This window comes from Nannospalax galili, unplaced genomic scaffold, assembly GCF_000622305.1.
Source record: "Nannospalax galili isolate Female #2095 unplaced genomic scaffold, S.galili_v1.0 scaffold923, whole genome shotgun sequence".
Classification (NCBI taxonomy): domain Eukaryota; kingdom Metazoa; phylum Chordata; class Mammalia; order Rodentia; family Spalacidae; genus Nannospalax; species Nannospalax galili.
This window is the reverse complement of record NW_008349753.1, coordinates 2,708,189-2,732,545: the sequence shown is the minus strand read 5'-3', so window position 1 is coordinate 2,732,545 and position 24,357 is coordinate 2,708,189. Positions and strand designations below refer to the sequence as shown.

The 24,357-nt window shown below is 42.0% G+C and overlaps 1 pseudogene; it reads left to right on the top strand.

Moving 5' to 3' along the window:
- The first annotated feature begins 17,795 nt into the window (after positions 1-17,795).
- On the top strand, positions 17,796-23,959 carry LOC115072680 (annotated as a pseudogene).
- Positions 23,960-24,357: the final 398 nt, after the last annotated feature.

Here is a 24,357-nt window from a genome sequence, read left to right as displayed (position 1 = left end):
ACATGTGCTGTGCAAAGGGCTAATGTTCAACAGACCAATATGTTGTGAGTGATTGGTTTGTGACACAGGGTACGTGGTGCTGCCTGTGTGAAGAAGGCTCTCGGGGAGATAAGCCCAGCTATTGTTTGGCCGCTCTCATGTTAGTGGGTGCCCTGCGGTAACCCTCGTGCTCTGAAATACTCATATTGGTTATTTCAAAGTTGGGTGCAGAATTGTGCTTTCCCGTGTCTGTCACTAATGACTTGCAGCTGTTGCTAATCTGTGCCTCTGATTTCCTTTGATTACTATGTGTATTGATGCCTGTGGTAAATAGGCATCTGCCAGGTGCCAGCACAATCAGGGGAAAAATATAAAAAGTTCCCTGTTTCAAATTCAATGTGACATTGTGCAAGTTGAGAGGCAGCCATTTAACTATTCAGAGGAAACAGCTTCCTGGGGCACCTCCGGCCTCCTGGCCAGGGACATTCCTCCTATTCTTCCCTCCACCCTCATCCCAGTGATACTTTCTTGGGGATTTTTTTTTTTTTTTTTTTCAGTCTTGAGAAGAGGGTTTCCATACCATGTGACATTAGTAGAAGGAAATATCTAGATGAATGAACATCTAGATGGACCACCGTGCTCCATCTAGAGAGAACATACCTCACCTCTCAGCTAATCTAGGCATCAGAGACCTCACCTGTCCCACCAAGTCTGCGAATACATTTCCACAACACTCGTGATTTTTTTTTTCCTCCAGGGAACACAAATTACTCAATGTACAAAGTACTTGTCTTGCTGCTGTGACAAAACGCCTGACAAAAGCAATTTAAGGAAGGGTTTATTTTGGTAGTAGATAGATACAGTTCATCCTGACAGGGAGGGTAATGTGGTAGGCTCACGAGACAGCTGATCATGTTATATCCAGAGTCAGGAAGCAGAGATAAATGCTGGTGCTCAACTCCTCTTCTTCTTTTTATTCAGTCTAAGACCCCAGCCCCTGCAATGGTACTACCTGGGTCTTCCCACTTCTGTTAACCTAATTTAGATAATCCCTTACAGATGCAGCCAGAATTTTATTGCCATAGTGATTCTAAATCCCATCAAGTTGACAATTGTGATTAACCATCATACTCAGGAAGCACCCTGAGCAACACCACCTTCTCCTTTAGAAAAATCAGAAGGAAATCTTGGAAGAAATAAAGCAAGATTTCCAAAAAAAAAAAAAAAAAAAAAAAAAAAAACGCAAAGAGGGCAAAGTCCAACCCCCACAGGTACAAAAGAAAGAATTCCCCTGAGATGTATTTTAGAAAGCTGAAGGAAGAAGAAGTCAACCATTTCCTACTCCTCTGCAGAAATCTTGGCGTTTCCTATGAAATGAAAGAGCTTCTGGTGTCCCCAGGTGAGGTTCTCCCACATGGCCTCCTCCACTTTCCTTACTGCCTCTGGAAGAGCAAGGTCCTGAACACAGGTGGTGATGGCTCTCCTCCAGCAGAGTCACTCTCTTGCATGTGCGTCTGCTTCTTTCTCTCGGTGCCTCGTGAAGACAACGCTGATGCTGTCCTTTGACAGGCTCACCCTTGTTTCCTATTTAAAACAGGGAGATCTTCAGGTCCAGATGTCCAGTCCTTGTCTTTTCATTATTTGTAAGTCCATCTAGATGCAGATTGCCTTTGGAATTAGTTGTTTTGTTGCAAAACTTAGCACCCCAAGGTAAGGATAAGGGACTAAAAGCTAGTAAATTGAGAATCTACAGAGTCAGAGTGTAATGCATGAATATTTGACTCATAGAACTCTGAAATGAACAGGAGAATCTATTTGATTTTTAAAAATACTTTATTATTTTTATTTTATGTGTATGAGTGTATTTCCTGCGTATGTATAAATGCACCAGTGTTATGCAATGCCCACAGAGGTCAGAAGAGGCCATCAGATCCCCTGGAACTGGAGTTATGGACAGTTGTTAGCTGCCATGTGGACACTGAGAACCAAACCTGGGTCCTCTTCAAAAGAAGCCGGTGCTCTTAACCACTGAGCCATCTCTCCAGCCCTTACTTTATTTTTTAATGTCCACTTAGGCAATCTTAAAACCCAATTGTGGCTGTGACACTAATCCGATACAAGCAGTGTCCAAGAATATTTGGTCATTTTGTATCACACCATAAGGAAGTGTCCGCTGCAGACATTTAATGCCTATGACTTCAAAGATTAGTCCCAACAGTGGATAAGTCAGGTAGAACATAAATTAAAGAGGACTTCATGTCTAGTCAGAGGTCAAAATTGTAAGAGGGTAGGAAATGCTCCTCATCAGTGATCAAGAGAAATGGGTCCATCCCAGTACTCATCAATATTATAAGGTTTAGAAAAAAAAAAAAAAAACTCTGAGTCAGGCAAAACACAAAATTAAGATGGAAAAGCTATCACAAAATCATGCACCAATATTCCTGGAAAGAGTCAGCACACGCTGAGCCTTTTTTTATCTGAAATAGTTGAGACTAGAAGTGTTTGGGATTTTAGATATTTTTCAGATTTTTGGAATATTTATGTATACATGATGGCACAGCTTGGGAGTGAGGCCTACGGGTAAACACAAAATTAATTTATGAAGAAGATTTTTCATTTGCTTCATTGATACTTTGTCTACCTACCCTGAAGATATTTTGACCAGTACCTTCAATGCACCTGCCTTTTGACTGCGGCCTGTCGTACACGGTCGAGTGTGGATTTTCCACTCAAGGCATCATGTTGGTGCTCAAAAAGTTTTAGATTTTGGAACACTTCAGAGTTTATATTTTCAAATTAAAGCTACTCATTCCTGGGTATTCAGACAACAAAGAGTTCAAAAATATTTCACTAAACTGCATTTTACTTAAATATGCTAAAACAAGTTCCTGGAACTAAACTAGAATCAAGTAGCCTCTGATATGATCCTGATAGCATAAAGGAAAGACTATGAGCTGCAGATAATCCTGCCAATAGCACTGGCTGAAGATGGAGACATCCAGAGACTTGACTCTGAACCTGCCCTTTCAACCAAAGGTTCATTAGGTATACAAAAGCATCACTATTCGTTGATAATTGGAAAGCAGAATGATCCAAAAACCCTACAAGAAAACGCTAGCTAGAGATTTGGCCCACCTAGCCAACTCCTTCACCCCCATGAAAGAATGCAAGAATAACATCAGGAAGGATATATCCCTGGTCCTCACAACAATCTACATGACAGAGAACTCTTAGCTTCCCATGTGATGCACAATCTCAGATTAGCAAGTAATCTTAGACGCTGGCTTTAAATTGCTGTCAACACATCTGAACACAGCATATTTCAGAAGAATTTGTAAATGGGGACATCTTGCTGGAATTCTATCAAGGGTCTTTGTCAGGCTCAGACCATGAGGTTGAGCAGAACCCTGTATTGGCAACAACAGTTAACAGCTGCCAAATGATGTAACCAGCTGGGTCTTTTGTCCAGTGACCTCCTTGGCCTGTCCTCAACCAAACTCTTGCCCAGTGACATAGAACTCACAAAGGAAATCCCAAAATGTGTCCTTGGCATTGCTGCCCTGGTTATCACACCCATCCCTACGTGGAGGAATGTGCATAACTAAGGCTTACTGTGCCCGGTGCACAGCTGATTATGGGTCAATAAGACTCATTATACATTAATCTAGATGTTTAAAAGTATATTTTATAGAAAACTCCTTTGTTAATACTCCAAAAAGTTGAGGCTAGGAGACTATTTTATTATATTTATTCATTTTTATATATAATAGAACATCTGATTATTTACAAATTGTCAGATTTAGTATGTACTTCAATGATAGACTGATATCTATATAATTTGGTCCATAAACTGGTGATAATATTAATTAATAAACCTTGATAATAATCAAAATGAGACAACAAAATACAGTTCAGTTGAAATCTCATATGACGGGATGATATTGGAGTCTTTATGTCTTATTTTATATTTTGTGAAATATTTCATTTGTACTAATGAAAGTGAGCAACATTATGATTTTTGCCAATAGAATGTGATCTCAGGAAAATTCTAAAGTGTTTCATAATCCCATTCATCTTCTGTGCTCCCAACCCCCCAAATTTCTATAAGTCACTAGTCAATAGATTAAAAGATGGCTGCTCTCCACAGGCAAATAAGAACATGTACTGCTCTTGCAGAGGACCCAAGTTTGGCTTCCAGCACCATGTCAGGCAGTTCTCAACAACCTGTAACTCCAGCTGTAGGAGATCCAGTGCCCTCTTCTGGCCTCCGATCTGAGGGCACTGCACTCACGTGCATATACCCCATACAGACACATACATACATACATACATACATACATACATACATATAATTAAAAGTAGTAAACTCAATCTAAAAATCTTTTTAAAAGATGATTTTCCACATAAAATATATGCCTTAGATCCTGAGGGCCCTGCTCCTTAGAATTGGTGAAATTCAGTAGAAGAGATGAAGGTAACTGTGGGTCACGGTGCCTTACTGTAAGAGAAGAGAGTGGCTCTCATCACAGCTCAGAATGCCAGGCAAGGCTTCCTTCAGTGCTGGTCATCTGAGTACCTTCCTGGACAATGAGTCGATCTCCAGGAAGTGGAAATGAGGGAGCACGGAGAGAAACGTATTACAGGACTGGGGAGAAGCGAAGTGAAGCAGGAACAAAAAGGAGAAATTACCTTTAGATTATTCAGTCTTGCATTCCAGGCAGTACATTTGACATGTCCAAATATATCAGGTAAACAATGAAGGTCCAATGGAGACTTCTGAAAAAAGAAGCACCATCCTGGGAGCAAGGCACAGTGTGGATAAGAAGAACAGTGAACAGCACCTGTCCACAGAGCGCAGTCCCCAGACCAGCAGCAACAGCAGGACCCTGGCACATGCTAGAAACAAACATTCCCAACCTCACCTGACTTACTAAATCAGAAAGAGGTGGGAGGATTGCAAAAATTTTTGCTTTAGCATGCCCTCCAGGGAATGCTAACATGTGTTAGTCTAAAGACAAGATCAATTACATAATCATTTTAATCACCTCGGTGACTGGTAATGAAAAGTTAATCCAGGTAAAATAAATTATATTAAGAAAGTAAAGGATGGGATAACTGGGGGAAGAAAGGAGCTGATTTATCAAAAAATCAATGATTAGCCGGGCATGGTGGTGCACGCCTTTAATCCCATCACTCGGGAGGCAGAGGCAGGCGGATCTCTGTGAGTTCGAGGCCAGCCTGGTCTACATAGTGATTTCCAGGACAGCTGGGGCTACAGGGAGACCCCGTCTCAAAGAGACAAAAAAAAAAATCAGTGATCAGGGGAATACAGGCTTTTAGTTCACTTCAAATCCTGTCCCCAGATTTTCCAGATGGCTGACTAGTCCTCCCCCATTCTACCACCATTTTTTCCCTTGCAGTTCATGAGAGACCTAATGGAAGAACAACTGAACAACTTGAAAGGACTAACTAGATACAGGGAGTAAGAGAGACGAGAGAGGATTTAAAGGAAGGCTTTAAGTCTCAGAGGAGGCAATTTAAAGATAACTTCAGCAAAGAAATGAATAAGCAAAGCAAGAGGTTGAAAAAACACAATGGCTCCACCTGATAGTACTTACGTAGATGTACCATGGCATAGACAAAATAGGATTTGTAGAAGCATCTAAAAGTGCATGCATACGGTAAAGTAAAATAATAAGATGTAAGTTTTAAAAGAGAGGGAATGAGGAAGGGAGGGTAGGATGGAGGGGGAGGAAAGAAGGGAGAGAGGAAGGAGGGGAGGGAGGGAGGGAGGAAATATACTGAGATCCAAAAAATAAGAGTAGAAAACTAAATGAGGGGCTGGAGAGATGATGGCTCAGAGGTCAGGGCACTGGTTGTTCTTGCAGAAGACCCGGGTTTGCATCCCAGTACCCATATGGTGGCTAACAACCATCAGCACCTCCAGTTCCAGGGGATCCAATGACCTCTTCTGTCCTCCATGGGCACTGCACGACATGGACACACTTACACACATACAGGAAATACACTCAAACACATAAAATTAAAATAAATATGTTAAAAAAAAAAGAAAACTAAGATGAAGCTATGGGTGAACTAGGTGGTGCACCATTTTGAAAAGCTCAAAGCTTACTCATCATCAGGAAGAGTCCATGAGAAAAGAGCTAATCAATGGCTTAAGAAAAGCCCTTTTCTTCATGGTGCTGAAACCAGGGAGAAATGGCCACCTAGGACTGTTGTTTGATCTTCTAGGAAACAACGTTCTTAGTACTGGCCTTTGAAACAATTTGTTTGGCAATGGTTGCTTCAAGCTGTACCTGTTCTTTGAACAATACAGTGAATATTTCTTGCTGAAATTTGAGAATGCAAATTTGAAGTCTAGAAAGTCAAGAATAAAACTAAAAATGAGGGGCTAGAGAGACAGCTCAGTAGTTAAGAGCTCTTGCTCTTTAAGAAGACCTGAGTTCAGTTGCCAGCTCCTATGTTGGACAGCTCATAATTGCTTGTAACTCTATTTCCAAGGGAGCCATGGGCGGGCACCTGCACAGACATGATGTATATACACACATGCAAGCATACACACAAATTAAAATAAGTAACATTTCAAGGCTATAAATGAATTGGAATTTTCCCACATGAAAGAGATACCCAGTAAATAGATGAGACATAAAAAAGGGAACAGGACAAAAGGGTCCTATGGTGATTCTGGTTTATGTTTATGGTAGAGAAAATACTGCCTACACAAACACATAAAGTTATTGCTAAGATTATAATACATAATTATATATTATATATTAATAGGTTTCAAAAATGAATTTATATTTCATGGAAAACAGAAAATGTGTCTCTCCAAAATAAACTAAATTCATCACACTTTACCTTGATAAACTGGATGAATAATAGCACCCAAAAATATTCATCAGTATATATCTGCAATGATGATTTGCTGCCTCACAGTTACCTTCAGCAGAGTCCTTTTATAAAATTCCATTTGTCACTAGATTTTAAGAATATAACTCTTGTATGTAATGTGGAAAACATATTTTTTTAATTCTCAAAACAATTAGAAAATGGGTTCTTCAACAGATATGATAGCAGACAGATGACTGACCTTTGTAGGATAGATTCACTTTTCTGCCACGTTGTTACACAGTGGAACTGACCAACTTGGTTATCAAAAAAAATAAAATAAAATAAGCAGCAAAGACATTCCCAAAGATCAGTGCAAGAGTGGGGTTCATTTGGGCTGCAATTATCAGAAACTGATTCTTATTTTTTAAGTATGTTATTTTTACATGTAAATGATTTTAACATACATTAATATAAATAAATATAATTTTTAGTTATACATATATGCACACACACATGATCCTCATGGGTTCTGCATCCATGAATTCAGCCAACCACACATCATATATATTTGGAAAAGAATTATTTCTGTGTTGAACATACACAGATTTTTTTTTCTTCCACTGTTCTCTAGAAAGCACAGGATAACATCGCATTACCATGTGCAATTAGGGAAGATTTCATGCTCACAGGAGGATGTGTGTGGATTCTATGTAAATGTCATACCATTTTATACAAGGGACTTGAACATCTGAAGATCTGCCACAGGGTTCCTGGAACGAATCCCACCCACCATGGAGACTGAGGGATGAATATGTATGGATGGATGCTTATCCATTATTGGAATGATCTATTAAGTAGCTAGCAGATCGAAGGAGATGTTGAAGAGCCACGCAGATGACAGGATCTGGTGGACAGGCTGCTCAGAGGGACCCGTAGCATGAAGATACGCCGGCCTCTATCTTCAACCCTCCTGCACCCTCTGACACAAAGAGCACAGCTTCACACTGGCTGTCTCTGGGTGCCACAGGACAGGAACCCCTCATCCCCACCCCTCAGGCTGAAAGACATACCAAGGTCAGGCTCTAAAAAGAGAGAGTGGGCAGGAAGGAAGCAATGAATGTCTGCCACTCATGCAAACTAGTTCTTCTCTTAGAAAGCCAGAACAAACAGAGACTTCAGTCACCATCTGGGAACATGACTCCCACCGTCATTCCAGAAACCCACGCTTCAGGTCCACGCCCTGCGCATGTCTTCAGAGGCTGGAAACCTGCACCAAGTTGTTCTTGGTTCTGATGATCTCCTCCTCAGATCACCATCCATTTGTTTTTGTCAAAGGTATACCAGGATGTTTGCTTTGTTCTTACACTTTACAAACATTAAAATAAAATTATAAAGGACAAAAGGTATTGTTGACCTTATGCTTGAAAAGATATTGTTGACCTTATGCCTACGTTACTTCAAAATATTAATGCACCCTCAGACAATGTCAACGGGAGATTAAGTGCAAAGGACTTCTCCATGCCGTCTGCCCTATTAGGGAAAACCACTGCTGAATTCTGAGCTCTGTAACTTAGAAAACATACAGCAAACAAATAGCATGTTGGGGGGATGGGATAGAAGATCAAAGGAATCGTGGAACAGGAATGAAGGGACATGAGAATGCCTAACATCCAGAAAAGAGGACTTGAAATGTTCAAGGTAGAAGTCTGAGAGGGTCCTATGCTGCACCACACATGTTCTCTGAAAGCCTGGAGTCCACTTCCTCCTATTTCACTGTTGAGCTGTGTGCAAGTGATTTACCTTCTCTGGGCCCTAAATCCTCACATCCATGAAAGGAGACTTTGTGTTGTAGACAGCATAGGATATTTTAATCAAACAGACCAAGGTTCAAATTCTTCTACATACTGATGCGTCGTTTGGGTCTTAGCAAAACACAGATCAATATGAATCAACATGATTTATTATGAAGATTCAATAAAATAATGTACATAAGATACCTGATATGTGGCTGGTACCCAAGAACTTAATCTGCAATTACCAATTTTCCACATGTGGTTTGCATTACCAGTAATACAATTCTTTTATGTTGGTGGTGGTTTAGAACTTGGGTTTTTGAGACAGGGTCCCACTGTGTAGCCCAAGCTAGTTGGAATTTACCAGGTAGCCCAGGCTGGCCTGAAACTTGCAACCATCCTCCTACACTATAAAATGCTATGAATGCCCTTGAGATGAGGAACCAATGTGGGTTTTTTGTGGTGCTGTGTGAACAGTGGGTATTTAGTCACTGCTTAACCACCGTTGCAGAGAGGCAGTTTTTTTCTTACTGAAGAACGAACTTCCTAGTAACTAGAACTGGAATTATTCAGAAGAGACAGAATAACTATCAACTGGGGATAGTGGAGGATGGGTCTCTTCATTTTGAAAGATGAATATACAAGGCCCTTCCAAATCCTACAGTCGACTACGACTGTCTGCTGAGGGCAAAACCAATGGTGTTCACAGTTTGCAATGATAATGTACCACTGCCCTCTAGTGTATAGCCTAAGAAGACAAAATCACCGATACAAAAGAGAGAGAGAGAGAGAGAGAGAGAGAGAAGCGTCCTGGGATTATAAGCCTGGGACACCATGCCTGACCAAAATTATTTTTATAAGCAAAATGTCATCACTAATGGTACAATGGAGCCTCGTTTTCAGGTAAAGAAACTGAGGAGCAGAAACAAAATAAAGTAGCCCAAAGTACCAGGACTCCAGAGCTCTAGAGCAGAGACCACACCCCAGGTTGCAAGAGTAACCTCACTGGAGGACAGTCCTCAGACATCACATTCCTGACCCTGCATCCTAGGCCCAGGTCACCCCTTGGTATCCACATGGCCTGGATCACTCCCTGTACAAGTCCCTGTGTCACTGTGAGTCCAGGGTGTCCTCAATCACAAGTTCAAACCCTTACAACAGTTTAACTGGGGGAAAAAGAAACAATGGTTAATGAGGCCTTGTTGATGAGAACAGTCCGTTATCAGCAAGCTAATGACCACTTAGGCCATGGCAGAGATGCCAGCCTACAATTAGGTCTACAGTGATGTACAAACAGAAAGGGACTCTGTGATAATTAAACATGATCCTTTAGTCCAATTGTTCATTAGGGAAGAAATAAAACAAACTACAGATCCCATCCAGGAAGACCTAAAACTCGTATTTTGGTCCAGGACTGGAATGCTAGGCCGTTGATCTATCAGTCCACACATCTAAGTATTTCTGAATAAGCACCCAAGTGCTTATTCTCTCTCAAAATACTCTGCACTGAAGGGAGATTTCTTTTTCATGGTCACAGGGTGGTGAATAACCTTCATTTACTTTATTTTGTTTATTGCTATTTTCCGATAGCTTTTACTCTAAGCACATAGTATTTTTGTCAACATTAAAGGTGTATGAAATCTTGACAAAATCTCTTTAGGTATTAAAAAATATATAGATATTAAATATGGGAATACAAAGAAGCATGAGCTTTTCCTAACTAGATAAGGTCACATGCTCCATTAGAAAACAGTGCGACAGTGAAAAGTAAGCGTCACCGAGTGCTTGCTTAGCATGCACGAGGCCCCATTTTTGATTCCCACACTGAGAAAAAAAGCAAGCCTAGGTTACAAGTTCTGGACCTACATGGACCAAAGTTTGCGTGACACCTTTGCTAACTAATGCCTTAGAGACCTCAGTGCCCCAAGAAATTAGTTTAAAGTACTGAAGTATTTCAGTCAAGCACCTAAAGTCTTTTATTTGTTTACTTTTATTTTTTTATGTGTCTGAGTGTTATTCCTGCATGTGTGTAAGTGCACCTGTGTCATGCAGAGCTCAAGGAGGACAGAAGAGAATGTCAGATTCCCCTGGTACTGGAGTTGTGGATGATTGTTAGCCACCATGTGGGTGCTGGGATTTGAACCTTGGTCTTCAGCCAGTGCTCTTAATTGCTGAGCCATCTCTCCAGCCCCTAAGATCTTTAAGAAAGGTGTATTAGTTTACTCACTGTTGGAACAAAATGCCTGACAAAAACAACTTAAAGAAGGAAGTTTGTTTTAGCTCACTCTCTGAGGGGACAGTCATCATGGTGGGGAAGCCATAAGCAGGAGGTCACATTGCATCCTGGGTCAGGAAGCGTGAATCTCGAATGCTGGTTCTCAGCTGGCTTTCCTCTTTTTGTCCAGGCTAGAATCCCCGATTATGCGGATGGTGTCATTCACATTCAGAGTGAGTCGACTCACTTTGATTAGCCTAATCTAGAAAATCCCTTAAAACAGGCATGCCCAGAGGTTTGTTTCTGAGGTGACTCTAGATCTGCTATATAAGGTTCTCTGGATCCCTGTGTTAAGGCTCTGGATCTCTGTATTAAGGTTCTCTAGAGGAGATTAACTGGCCGAATATCCATAAAGGAGACCTGTTAGATTAAGTTACATGACATGGTCTGAGTTGTCCAACAATGACCATCTGATACCAGAGATGCCAAGAACTCAGTAGTTGCTCAGTCCACAAGGCTGGAAGTCTCAGCTGTCCCAATCTGGCATGGGAGGCCTGGAGGATTCCTGGAGAGCTGCTGGTCTTCAGTCTACACTGAAGGCCCATAAAACTGGTTCTAATATCAGTGAAGGAACGCAGCAGCTACAGGATAGATGGACTTGACAGCCATGGTGAAGCAAGCTGGCAAAAAGCATTTTCCTGCTGTGTCCTTTTTAACTGGGTGGCCATCGGGGGCGCCTCACACATTTTGGGTGCGTCATCTTGCTTCAAATAATCTGATCAAGAAAGCCATTCACAGGAGTACCCAGTTTGAGGTTATTTTAGATCCAGTCAAGCTGACTACATGATTATCCATCACAATCCTGTCAAGTTGACAATATTAACCATCACAGAAGGTGATTACTTACTTAAAGATCCTAACATCTTAAGAAAAAAGGTCATCATGGGGCTGGAGAGATGGCTCAGTGGTTAAGAACACTGGCTGTTCTGGCAGAAGACCCGGGTTCGAATCCCAGCACCCACATGGCAACTAACAACTGTCTGTAACTCCAGTTCTAGGGGCTCCGACAGCCTCTTCTGGCCTCCTCGGGCATTGCACGACACGGGTGCACTTACCTAAATGCAGGCAATACATGCACACACATAAAATAAAAATAATAAATACTTTTAAAAGGTCATCCATAATTTGTATACTCTTCTCCCTTCCAGCATTGCTAATTCTTTCTTTTCAAAATGCCAAGAGTGTGTCTAAGTCTAGAGAATTATCTTAGAGAGACCTGCCTAACAAAAGCCTTGACTGCTGAGGGAGGAAGGATAGGGTCAAGGAGGGAAGGTGTGAAGAAGTGATGGGAAGGAGCATGGGCTTTCTAATCCTAACCATCTACCCTAGAGCTGCAACTTCCCCTTGCTCTGGAACAAGCCAGGCTCCCCCACACTGTGCCCTTTTTTTTTCATTTATTTATTTATTTACTGTGGAGGGGGGTGCATACTGCAGTGTACCTATGTGAAAGCAAGAGGACAACTTGTGGAAGCCAGTTCTCTCTTTCCTCCTTGTGGGTCCTAGGGATGAAACTCAGGCCCTTAGACTTGGCAGCAAGCACCTTTATCCATTGAGCCAGTTTGTTGGTCCCCTCCATTGCTTGGAGCTGGTCTTAGCAGCTCCCCCTGGAACCACGTGTCCTTGGTCTTCTTTTCATTATATTAACCTTTCCTCACTCTTTCAATGCCTTTGCTGGGTTGGTCCCCTCCATTGCTTGGAGCTGGTCTTAGCAGCTCCCCCTGGAACCATGTGTCCTTGGTCTTCTTTTCATTATACTAACCTTTCCTCACTCTTTCAATGCCTTTGCTGGTCTCTTATCCATCTGTCTAAAAGGATCTTTAAACTGTTCTCTATCCTTAAAATTCAACTCTGCAACCCCTTAAATTACCACGTTCCCCTTTCTAGGTCATAGAAAGAGAATGCATTGTGAAGAATCCATTTAAAATAAACTATGCTTAAAGGGCTTATAATTTAGCAGTGGAGGAAAGACTATTACTTCACGGAAAAAAATGGTGATCAATAAAAGACAGCATGTAATTAATTCCTGAGTGGTCCTGTCAGGCTCTGGTTTTCTATGGCTGAGAGGATGCAGGACTGGGAATTACCCTATGATAGCAATGCTCTGCTACGAATATGCCCTCCCCTTCCAAAGTCATGCAATTTATTCTCCCAAAGTCCTTGGTATTGAGAGAGTAGAAACTGGGGACAGAGGGAATGACTCAGTCAAGAAAAGGCTTGCCTGCAAGCTTGAGGACCTGAGTTCAGCTCTCCAGCACCCACACAAAAGCCAAGTATGGCAGTGTGCACCTCTAACCAGTGCTGGGGAAGGGGAGACAAGAAGGACCCTGGGGCTTGCTGGCCAGCTACTAGTCAAAATGGTGAGCTTTATGTTCCATGAAAGATTCTGCTTCAAAAAAATAAGGTGGATATATCAAACTGCTTCCCAAGGCTCAGGGATCATTGTGGAAGTAGGGGGTCGTGAACTGTAAGAACCAGAAGTAATGGATGACTACAGGAAACAGTTTTCCAAACAGCTGATCAGTTACTATGTGAGAACTCACAGCAGTGCTGACAGAATGGACAAGTCCCATGTAAGCTCAAGCCAGACAAAATCCCAATAGAAGCCTGGGGAAGAAGGCAAGAAATCTCAGCTCTACCTGAGGAAGTCATGGCGAGTTTCAACCAAGCCAGGGCTACATAGTGAGACTCTGTCTTAAAAAAAAAAAAAAAAAAATCTGTGTTTGTTACACATTAACTGACAGCACTTGCTCTTTCCTACTTGTGTATAATTGTATAGTTCTGGGGCGGTGACTCAGTGGGCCAAGTGATTGCCATGCAGGCATGGGGACCTGGGTTGAGTTCTCCAGAACCCACATAAACCCAGGAGTGGTAGCACATGTCTGTAATCCCAGCACCCCTGCAGTGAGATGGAAGGTAGAGACAGCAGAATTCCAGGGTACTCGTGAGCCAGCTGGCCTGGAGCACCTAGCAGCCAGCAAGAGACCCTGCCTCAAACAAGGTGGACGGCAAGGACCAGTCCCCAAGGTTGCCCTTTGATTTCCACATGTACACCACAGCACAGGCATGTGCACACACACACACACACACACACACACACAGCACTTACACAAAAGATAAAAAGTTAATAATGATAATAGTATAGCCTGCAACTGAGAGATTCCTGGATTCCATGAAACACGGTTCGATTGAACATTTAGTGTATTCCTGGATGCCATTATTTACTATGGGGACGTGTAAGGAAGAACGAAGGTCTACCCTAGTGGAGCTTGTGTTACAGCGAGGGAGACAGATGACCGACTAACAAATACACTGACACACAGACACTAACCGGTATGATAGACATGGACTAGGAAATAAAAACATTTGGCAGCAACTTTTTAAATTTTTTTCATGTATATTCATAGTGCCTAGTGCTGCGGATCATATAGACAATTCCTAGTACCAAATACACTGACACACAGACACTAACCGGTATGATAGACATGGACTAGGAACTAGATTTAAGCCCAGATCTCAATCTATTTTGCAAGAAAATAAAAACATTTGGCAGCAACTTTTTAAATTTTTTTTCATGTATATTCATAGTATCTAGTGCTGCGGATCATATAGACAATTCCTAGTATATCGTGTACATTGACCATCTCCATCTCTTCCGTTCTGTCTCGTCTCTTTCCCCGTTTCTATTTCCCACTCGTCTCCATCCGTCTAGTTTCCCTTCTGTTTTCTTGTCATATATATGTGCATGTGGACAGATGGGTACAACGTATCTGTTGTGAATCCTAGGGCCCACAAACAAAAGGAAATCTGATAATTGTCTTTCTGTGTCTGACTTATTTTGCTTGACATGATCTGCAGTTGCTTCCATTTTCCAGAAAGTGACATAATTTTATTCTTCTTCACGGCTGAATAAAACTCCAGTGTACAGATATGCCACGTTCTCTTTATCTATTCATCTGTTGGTGGACACCTAGGCTGATTCTGTAACTTACTGAGAATAGTATGACGGTAAACATGATATGTATATGAGTGTTTGCCTGCCTTACGTATGTACGCCGTGTGTGCCTGGTGCCTGAGGAGGCCAGAACAGGGCATCAGATCCCCTGAAACTGGAATTACAGCCAGTTATAAGTTTCTATGTGGGTACTAGGACCTGAACCACATCCTCTGAAAGACCAGTAAATGCTCTTAACTGTTGAACCATCATCTCTCTAGCCTCAATGATAATTCGATTCTCATATGATAAGAAATCCCCATTTTGGACAAATTTTCATGCATGCTGGGGTATTCTCATCCTTTAGGCCATTGGTTCCTGACAACACAACATCTACAACTTTACAAGAAGAACTGAAAGTATAGTATGGATTAGACTTGGATCTCAAAGGTCAGCAAGATTTTCTCACATACAGGCAAACAGCCAACAGTCTGAGCCTTGCACATTGTACAGTCTCCAGCATAGTGGCTCAACTCTGCCACTACCTCTCAAAAGCAGCATGGACTGCTGTAAATTACTGTAAATAATAAGGGAAGCTATGTACCCATAAAACTTTATTTACAAAAGCAGAACACAAACTGAATCAGCTATGTACTAGTTTACAAACCCATGACACACACAACTTCTCATAAGACACCTAGACCTCGCAGAGCTCTGAAATTTATTGTCTCTGAAATCTGAACCTGGAGACCTATCTATTCACAACTATATAAAACATTCAGATGACCCTGAAATTTTAGGGAGGATATGAAAATACATGAACCAAAGAAAGAAAGAAGAGATGTTTCTAATAAGTAATAATTAGAAATAAATCCATCTCTACATGTCTGATCAGTGACTAGAAATTTCAATTCATCCCAACATAGCATAGCCCTCCAGATAGACTCAGGGAACCCTGCACTGAAATGAACAAGCATTTTTACAGCCACAGGTAGGAGGTGAGCTGCATGCTCAGCCCTAGCCTGTTCCACTGAGCTCAATTACACAGCTGGTTAACAAGCCTGTGCTTGCACCTGTTCAAGACTTCAAACGTGCTGATCCCATATTAATTAAACAACTCCTTAAAAGCAGGTTGAAAACAAATTAGACCCTGCCATCTTGTGCGGGTCCCAGTCTTCCCTTGGTGGCTCTTCATCTATAAGAGATCATCTACAGAGTGTATTGAGCAGTGTTTCTTTGTAATTAGGGAGGGGTTCATAATGCCCCATCAATTAACACTGCCACCATTTAGTGAAAACAGTTGTTAGTACATAGCACATGCTAGTGGTTAATTAATAAGGGTTGATTAGTTAAGCTTCCTCATTTACAAGGTAAAACAGACAACCACCACCTACCACAAGCCCACTGAGTACAACAGAAATATCAACAATGTATGATTAAAGACAGGCATGCTGATGACCTGCATCTTTTTAGATGGGCTAACGGACAGCAATCCATACTAACCAGACCATCTTCCAAATGTAACTTGCTCAAATGACTTGAGTTGTCAAAGAGGTCTGGTGTTTTATTCTCAGAATTACTGAAAAGGGGAGAAAACTAGCATTGTGGCAGATGAATATGGGAGTTTGTCTGGACCGCATGGGTAGAAAACTTGGCGTGCATACATGTAGGCTATGCAGAGGTCTTGTACAACACATCTTTAGAGGTCAAGTGTAATACCCACTTAGGCTTCTAAGGCATTTGCCTCTTGACTTCATTGCAGTCAATAACAGTTTGGTTAATTGGGATCTACAAACCATAGAGCTTAGTCTCCCATTTCCACTGAAGAGCTCAGCACTTCCAGGAGGAATAACCAAACAAAATCCCAAATCTAATCCCGGTACCAGTCCCATCACCTATGTGAACCCCGGCAGGTAGCAGAGGCCAGACCAACAACTCAGACTGAAACAAAATTAGCATTAGGCGTTACCATAAATTAGCAACAAGACTAAGAGAGTGTGATGATTAGTTTTGTCAATTTGACACAATCTAGAATCACCTGGGAAGAAAGTCTCAGGGAGGTATTGTCTAGATCAGCTTGGCCTGTGAGCACGTATGTGAGAGGCTGTCTTGGTTGCTAATGTTAACTGATGTGGGAAGACTCAGCCCACTGTGGGTGGCAGCACCACTCTCTGGGCAGGGAACCCTGGGCTGTACAAGAGAAGAGAAGCCAGATGGGCACTCAGCATATGTGCATTCATTTGTCTCTGCTCTTGGCTGTCGATGGGATGTGACTAGATGCCTTGAATTCCTGTCTTGACTTCCCTGCATTGGTACACTGTAACCTAGAGTTGTGAGCCAGATAAACTTCCCCCCTAGGTTACTTTTTGTCAGGGTATTTTATCACAGCAACAGAGATGAAACTAGGACAGAAAAGATGAAAGAGAAATCTAGTAAACATCCTATAACTGAGATGAGAAAACTTGGAAAAGGGCCTTTTCCCTGAGGCTTGAGATCCAGGCCTTGTAAGGAGAAGCATGAGTGTCAGCTGATGTTAGAATGTGGATTAGAAATGCCCCCAACAGAGCCATGTGTTTAAACAACAGATCCCCTGGTGGTGGCTGTGGGGTTGTAAGACCCAGCTGGCTGCTGGAGATGGAACACTGGGAACAGACCTTTGAAGGTTATTGCCCAACCATGCTTCTGGTTCCATTCTCTCTGCTTCCTGATCCACCGAGATGTGAAGAATCTCTCCCATACACTCCCACCTCCATGAAACTTGCAATGCCTTCCCTTGCATGTTGGATTGAAATCATCAGCCGAAATGAACCCTCCCCACCTTAGGTTGCCTTTGTCAAGTATTTTTGTCATAGCACTGAAGACGGAACTGTGATGGTCAACTCTAATTCTCAACTTGACACAACCTAGAATAACCTAGGAAGAAAATCTCAATGAGGGATTGCCTGCATTGGGATGACTTGTGAGGATGTTGGCGGGAGGTGTCTTAATTAAGTTAATTGATGTGAGAAGACCCGCCAACTGTGAACAGCACCAGCCCTGGGTAAAGGGTCCCGAACTATGCAAGAATGAAGAACTCAAGCTGAGCACAAGCAAGCAGGCAGGTGAAATGAATGTGGTTCTCTCTGCTCCTGACTAAATGTGACCGATGAGCTACTTCAAGCTCCTGCTGCTGTGACTTCCCCACAATGGAGCACTGTGGGCTAAAATAAATCCTATCTCCTTTTGTCAGAATATTTTATCACAGCAACAGAAATGAAACCAGAACAGTAACTAATACAGCCCTCAATAAAGCAGAAGTTGCTGGTACACAGTAGAGCCACAGCGACTCTGCAGGAAGCAAAACAATCAGCAAGAAATCATGGGTTAAGACTGACCAGTAGAACGTCTCTCACTGAGTGTCAGCTAGCCAAGGATGAAGAGCAAGAAATCAACCCAGTGGCAGAGTTCCTCTGATCTGCATTGGAGACCAGAGGCCGAGGCAAATATAGAGAACTTTCAGTCAGGGTCTCAGCAAAACTTGCTGGAGTCTGAGAGGTCCTGGATGTTCTGAGCAACACTGGAAAACACTCAAGAACCAAAAGGAGAAAACATTCAGACATAAAAAAGAATGAAATTCTGTCTTTGCAGCAACATGGATGTAACTGAAGAACAGTAGGTCAGATGAAATAAGTATGGCTCAAAAAGACAAGTACCCAGGTTCTCACGTGCACACAGAAGCTAAAAATCTGATTTCAAGGATGCAGAGAACAGAATAGTGGTTAGTGGAACCTGGGAAGGGAATGAATGAGGAAGGGGTGGAAAGAGGATGGTCAGTGGGAACAGGGTAAAGGTACATGTGATGAATCACTTCTGTTTCATCGCACACAGCGATGACTTGGACTGACAAGTAACTGTTGTTTCAAAATAGCTAATAGACTATTCTCTCTCCTGGGAGTGGAGAGATGGCTCAGCGGTTAAGAACACTGGCTGCTCTTACAGAAAACTCAGGTTTGGGTTCCAGCACCCACACTGCGCTAACAACTGTCTATAACTCCAGTTCCAGGGGATCTGACGCTCTCTTCTGACCTCTGTGGGCATTGCACAACATGGGTGCACTTAAATACATGCAGGCAATATACTCATACACATAAAATTAAAAATAATAAAATATTTTTGGAAAAGAATGTAAAGTCAGGCATCCTGACTCCAAATAATTATTCAAAAAAAGAGAATATTCCTATCACAAAATTTATAGATGTCTGAAGTGATAGGACAAATATCCTCATATCATTACCCAATGTACACGTTTTTAAATGGCACACCGCACCCCATAAATATGTACAATTGACATGTGTCAATTAAAATACTTTTTAGTAACTCAATTTAAAAAATGGAAAAGGTATATTAATCACTTCCATAGTTGTGAAAATTATCTTAAAGGAAGATTTATTTTGGCTCACCATTTCAGAGGCTTCAATCCATGGCCTGCTGGCTCCACTGTTAGCGGCCAGAGGTGAGGTGGACCACCATATTGATGGAAGTAGATGGCAGAGGTGGTTGCTCACCTCATGGCAGAGAGGAGAAGTCAGGAGACAATATACCCTTCAAAGGCAAGGCATACCTCAGTTACCTACTACCAGAGAGGCCCTACCTCCTATTGACTCAGCTATGAACTCATGATGGATTAATTCTCTTAATGCAGTTAGTGCCCTCAGGAATCAAGCACATGTTAATAGAGCCACCAGCTAGGACCAAGTTTCTGGGGGGCACATCTTCTTATTAGCATGTGCGTGTGTGTGTGTGTGTGTGTGTGTGTGTGTGTGTGTGTGTGTGTAATGTGCGTGGGTGCCTTCAGAGGCCAGAAGAGGACATGAGATCCCCTGGAGTTGGAGTTAAAGACAGTTGTGAGCTATCCGACTGGGGGCTAGGAACTGAACCCAGATCCTCTGTGAGAGCAGCAAGCACTCTTAACCACTAAGCTATCTCTCCAGCCCCTGGGGAATCTGGGTATAGAGGACACGTCTTCTTCAAACCAAAACAAAGGGAGAAAATATATCAGAGCTTAAAAAAAAAAAAAAAAAAGCCTCCTCCAACAGCAGATGCACAGTTCCCTCTTCTGAAAAACTTAGCGTTCTACCATCTATGAAAGAAGAAATGTTTCCAGGGTACAGCTCCAGTATCACAAAGCAGGATGAAAAGTTTGAGTTTCAAACGCCCCTGTACTAATAACTGTATGAATTGCTAGGATTGATCTGTTTTAAATTCTATGATCCTGGGAACTAATGTTTTGCAGCAAAACTGCCATCCATCTTTACCTTTTACCTGAACTCCCAGAAGGCAAATGTAGAACACATTCATGGACAACCTGCTGTTCACTATACTTCCTCATGGGCAGAGCTTAGAGTCAAGTCAGTGCAAAAATGAATTTTGAAGCTGACATGCGTATAGTTGCAAAAAATAACTAAACTTTGAGTCCACTAAGTGCTGAAATTTGAAAGTCTCTACTTCTCTAGACTCAGTTGCCTGGGCTCCAGTGCTGACATGATGTCTCTATCAATTGAAATTACTATCTGCATTAGTTACTTTGCCTGCTGCTAGGACAAAAATACCTGGTGAAAGCAAATCGGAAAGGAAGGCTTTGTTTGGGCTCACAGTCCAGCATGGTGGGGAAGTCATAGGGGGAGATGTACGAAGCAGATGGCCACATTGCATCCTTAGTCAGGAAGGAGGGAGAGGTGAATGCTGGTGTTCAGTTGACTTTTTATTCAACTTGGAACCCCAATCTATGGGAGAGATTGTCCACATTCAGGGTGGGTCTTATCTCTTCACTTAAATCTCTCTAGAAACTCCATCACTGACATGCCCAGAGGTTTTTCTCTTGGGCAACTCTAAATCCAGTCAAGGTGATGATCCAGATTACCCATTACATTCTTTTCTTTCTTTGCTTGTCTTTTATTTTTTTAATATTTTTTTTATGTATATCCGTGTATTGCCTGCATATAGGTAAGTGCATCTGTGTCATGCAATGCCCACAGAGGACAGAAGACGCTGTCAGATGCCCTAGAACTGGAGCTACGGACCATTGTTAGCGGCCATGTGGGTCCTGGGATTCAAACCTGGGTCTTCTGCAAGAACAACCAGGGTTCTTAACCACTGAGCCATCTCTCCAGCCCCCGTCTTTGCTTGTCTTTAATCCCTTAATAATCCGCATATTATTTCTTTTCCATGACTCTCCATTTGGATCCTTTAAGATAACTGATATCGAAATTGACAAGGAAGTGAGGGAACAGGTACATTTGATGCCTTTTTACAGGAGATACAGCTATACATCCACAATCGGAAAATACAGCTATTGATACCCTTTAATTGAACATTTCTACTTCTAGAAATTTACCACTGAAAGCATTTCCATATTAGTCAATTTATTAGTGAACAGATATAAATAGCATAAATTTCCTTCAGTACCACATTGGTTAAATAAATAATGGCAAGCTGTCAAGGTGGCTCAGTAGATAAAAGTGCCTGTCACCAAGCTTGATGGTCTGAGTTTGATCCCAGAACCCACATGGTAAAAGAAAAGAACCAACTCCTTCTAATTGTTTCCTGACCTCCACATGCATGCCATAGCACATGTACACCCACACATGTACACCCACACATGTACCCACAAATGCAAAAATAAATAAATAATGGAAAAAAATTTTAATGACTTGTTGACACAGTAAAAAACTATGCAGTCCTTGAACACAAGGATCTACAAGCAGATGTGCGCATATAAAAGGTGTTTAAACATGGAACTCAGTGAAAGAACAGACTGCAAAAAAGTGCAGCTTCATCGTCATACAGATAATGACAACATTTACAGCAAAAGTGATTCAAAGTATATGTTCAAGGAAAAGAAAGAGCTATAGGAAAATATCTCAAACAACTGAGCATAGTCATCTCTAGAGAACGGGAGTGTGAAGGATTTCTGACTTCATTTATTGAGTTAATAGTCTCGTTCTCCAGACAGCAATCTACACATATTAAGTGCTACCCAAGATTTACTGAGTAAAGCAAAAATAAGATATAATATATAAAAACATATAGTGCTGTATTCCATTAAAAACAAAAATGAAAAGACACATTTTGCTAGATTTCATATTTTTTAAGATTCATTTTCATTACTTTTAATTTTTTGTCTGTGTGTGGATATGTGCATGTGAGTACAGGTGCCTGTGAAGGCCAGAGGTGTCAAGTCTCCCTTGAGCTGGAGTTAGCCACCATGTGGGTACTGAGAATCAAACCTGGGTCCTCTGCAAGAGCAAAAGTGATCTTAACGACTATTGAAATTAAGGGTTCCTTCTTTTGACTTTTGGTTTTGGTTCTTTTTCTTTGACCATTTTCACATGTGTGGTATGCATGTATGTTTGTGTATATTTGCATTGTGTAGGCACACATATGTGTGGATTCATATGGATGTCTGCATATGAAGGCCCAAGATTGATGTTGAAAATCATCCTCTATCACTTGTCCACCCTATTCACTGAGACAAGGAATCTGAATCAAATCCAGAGCTCACTGTGCAGCTTGCACTGGGGATCCTCTCTCAGCTTTTTGAAGCTGGAATACAGGTAGGCCACGACAGCCTCCTGGCATTTATGTGGGTTCTGAGGATCCGAACTCCAGTTCTCAAGCAAGCACTTTAACCACTGTGCCATCTGCCCAGGCCCAGGTGCTTCTTTTTAATGATCACTTCTCACTAGAAATCCTGCAGTGGAAGCCCCACCACAGGCTTAGAGAGGTTGAACATTTGTACCTCGCCCGAGAAGGGGAAGAGCCTGAGGAACTGAGGAAGGGAGCTATCAGTCATTCTGAACCATCTGTCTGTCATTCCTCTGCATGGGAGACATTTGAGAAACATGGCAAAGGCACTTAGCTTGTTCTCACTCAAATGATTTTTATAGAATGTTTAATGGGATCTTTGCAGAGTGCCAGGTGAGAGGCAGTTGCTCACACCTTCCTGCTCCCTATTAAATACAGCATGCTTGTCAGCTATAGAAAACAGCAAAAGAAGCCACTTACTGTGGCTCTTAAGGTGTCAGACTCTGTACCTCCCAGGAAGACCTGGAGGGGCTTATAAGAAATTGCTGTTAAAGGACCAACATGATCACAATCGGAGTGAAAAAGAAAATTGAAACAGGCTTCTCACACTTGTGAAGTTCCCTCTGATTCTGAGAAAACAGAATTACATGACAAAGGAGAAATAGGCAAGTAAAGATGTTGAAGTGTGGAGCAGCTGGTGGTTTCTGCTCTGCCATAGACACCTTTGATGTTTGTTTTTTTTAAGGGGGGTGTAGAGAAAAGAAGGCGAAAATGTGCATCAGCGCTCAGTAACATTAGATTTATTTACATAATAGTGCAACAAGTAAATGGCTTTGCTATACAAAGGACTTGTGGTGAATGTGAAGGCTGAGGTGGTAAGAAGGGAGCAGGAGAGTCTTGTCCCAACTCCCAAGGAATTGGAGCACCGATAGGGATTCAGCAGGTAGGACCAGGAACTGTTCAGCAAATTCAGCCCCTGCGTGCAGAGTGAGTGCCAGGTCCATGGAGAAAAGATCAGTCCTAAACACATAGGTAACTGTTACAATGGAAGGAACATAGTTCAAGGGAAGATTCTAGACTTTCATATTAGCAAAGGCATGAAAGATGGCCAGGTGATAGCATTCCATGGTAAAGACCAATAACCAGGACTAGAGTCGCATGATATTATGGCATTAAATCGGAGGGGCCATGCTGTTTTTTTCTCAACAAGGAGAATTTTTCACCTGTACCGACACAGCTGGTTGGAGCACTGTGTAGCTTCCAAAAGCCAATGGATACCATGCTCAATAACTGAGCCATTAGTCATCACTTCTCATCCAGGTCGATTGTCAAGTACAGAGATATCAGATGAGTGCCAAATGAAGTCATGCCGATTTATCATATGAAAGGGGACACCTGATCATCAAGCTCAAGGTAGACTGTCTTGAAAATGGCTTTCTCTCTCCTGATAAACTTTGCTGCAACCTTCTTTCCAAAAAGGAAGGGGCTGCTGAAATGGATCCGGCAGAACTGGCAGGCTTTGTTCTAAGCTGCAAACCATCATCAAAGATGGTAGTAGCATTGTAACAGACGAGCTGGTAACGATGACAGACATCACCCAGAGGTGGTGCTCAGTGTCAGGCCTCTTAATGGGGCCACTGAATAATACCAGTGCTGGCGTTTCTATACAGTGCCAAATGAACGGGCAACCATACCCATAGAACGGAAATAGTAATTAAGAACTTTGGAGCAGGAAGAGCTCCTAGACAAGAGATAAGACTGGGCAGATAAGCTGGAGTCTTCTCCCCACCCCCACCTCCTGTGCCTACCCAGGATAGAAGTCTTTTGTTCTCCAAAGTTTAGAAAACTCTGAGATAAGAAAGGTATAGGGGACGTGAGTAGGAGTCTTCCTCCATCCTGCCCTTTGTGGTCAACCTGGAAGGAAGTCTTTGTAACCCCTGTGGCCATACGTTTCCTTGCCTAAT